The following is a 2,301-nucleotide window of genomic DNA, read 5'->3' as shown; positions in this document are numbered from 1 at the left end:
AATAAATAGACCCCTATGTTCTTTTCGTCTGCAGAACTCCTCTGCTCGCTGACGGCACAACATTTTTTTGTGTGTTGCGTATTTGTGCGTAGTAGAACATCGTTGCATTTTCCTCGTATATGCATTTTGCGCGTGGTCATGCGAGCACCGGGCGTCGCTGTTACTCGGCTACCTTGCGCAAGGACTGCCTTGGTCGACCTAATGCTGCTGAAGAAGAGTACGAGCTCGTGCGTGGCGGTGAATTGGTGCCAAACGCAGATTTAGACGCGCCAAGTGAGCATACTGCCTCATCTGTGACCTACACGAGCGATGTCTTGCACAGCCAGACATGTTATCCCCGCAATTGCTATTGCTAGGCCACGAGCACCCATCTCTGTGCCAGACAACGCATGCTTCCTTTGATACCACCCGGGCGCCGCGGCAATTAGGCGCTGCCCACCACGCGGAACAAAAGCCTCCGGGCCTCGACGCGCGGGGCTCGAAGAAGAAAAGGGGCCGAAGGGGGGCGGCCGGCGCTGGTGCGAAGAACAAGAGGCCCGATCACGACAACCGGCCAGGGCGCGCTCCGGCCGTGACCTAACGATGCCATTTGGAAACAATGCACTTCTTCCGATTGCCGTCGCAGAAACCTGCGCGCAGCAAGGGGCTATAGGCCGAGCTAGGGGAGGGCGCGCAGAACGGTGTTATTTTCCAACGGTATGTGGGACACCCGCGCCAGCGTGCGTGCAACGCAGAAGACGGCGTGCTTATCGCATGAGAACGCAGAGTGGTGCCTTCGACGCGGATTCTATTCATCATTATTCACCATCCACGTTAAGTAGCGGGGGTTACTGCTGTGGGAGAGTGCGGAAAAAAAGAAGCTTGGCAAGAAGGTGTCACCTATTCGTGGAGAATTAAGAATTGAAAACAAAGTATTTTACTCGGTCGAATCCATAAGCAAAAGCGTTAAAGCCTAAAAAAAAGGAAGGATTAATCCCCATCTGTGTAAGAGCAGCTTATCACATCCGCAATATATAGGGATCGACGTGATAGCTCTGAACTGCATAAACGTCTCTGAGTAACCGATGTACATGCGGACAGCATTAAAACAAAAAGCGAGATTTTGAAGGTATTGCGGCTTCAGCGGGCCATACATAGCTGAGTTAACAGATGCAATACCGACGTTTTATTTCCTTTCTATGACGTGTATCCTAAGCTTAGATAGGGCTGTTATGGGAAGGGCGGTGTGGCGATATTTCTTTTTAATATCACGTACCGGCCGTTCCGGAACATTTTTCATCGTCAGTGCTTGCGCAACAAACTCTCTTGGTGAGGTCGCAATATTGGATTACACACGTAATAGAACTGAAGCTTCGCCTTTTTTACTGTATGAGGAATAATGAGAACTGATTTAACCGAAGAAGAACGAAGTCACATGGTGAGCTTCTGGAGAACAAACAGACTATATTTACGAGAACGTCTACAACGCGTCTTCGCTGCGTAATCTCTCAGTCCGTGCTGGCCTGGTTTCCTAGCCGACAGTCTTCCTGCGAGGTGGCAACCAGGGCCCGCCTCGCGTCTGTAAAACCGCTGCGGGGCCTCAGTGGCAGTGGTGTTGCGCTGCTAAGCACGACGTCGCGGGTTGGATTCTGCGGAGGGAATCGAACGTGCGCGTGTGCATGCGCGTGTGTTTTTATACAATAGTATAATAAGCGGAAATTTAAATTTATTGAACAGAATAAGGTCCTCTGGCCTCGTGTTAGCAACCTGACTGTCAGCATGTGTGAAGTGAGGAGGTCCAAGCGTAACTTCTGACAATTCAATTACCATTGATTCTTGACAAAAAGAAGTTTAGCAGGTGTTGCACTCTTGTAACACAAAAAGGCGAAAGCCTGCTGTACATTTGGTAATACGAAAAATTATGCAATCGACGGTAGGCTTCTTTATAAGACGTGTTGAATTAATGCGTTAAGTTATACGATCGGGGCTAGACTTCTTGCCAGACATAACGAGCCGCAATGGGAAGTGCGCGCGTGGCGACCTCCTCACGATAAGGCGCAGCGGCGCGCGCTTCTTCCGCAGCGGCGTACTTGCGCAGCCATCCTCGCCAGACGCAAGAGCGTGCACGCTCCTCCATCGCTCGCCGTCGACAACCGCCGCCGCCGCTCCGACTGTGACGTCAGTGCGCAGAGCGCAAAGCGCCGGCTGTTCTACGCAACACCTGGCACGACAGCAATTACTAAACTTAAAATTCGACGTACACTTAAGACTGCTTACGTGTGGGAATGCGAACGCATTAAGCCGTTCGTAGGTCTTGGAACG

This window comes from Dermacentor variabilis, chromosome 2, assembly GCF_050947875.1.
Source record: "Dermacentor variabilis isolate Ectoservices chromosome 2, ASM5094787v1, whole genome shotgun sequence".
Lineage (NCBI taxonomy): Eukaryota > Metazoa > Arthropoda > Arachnida > Ixodida > Ixodidae > Dermacentor > Dermacentor variabilis.
This window is presented reverse-complemented; position numbering follows the sequence as displayed.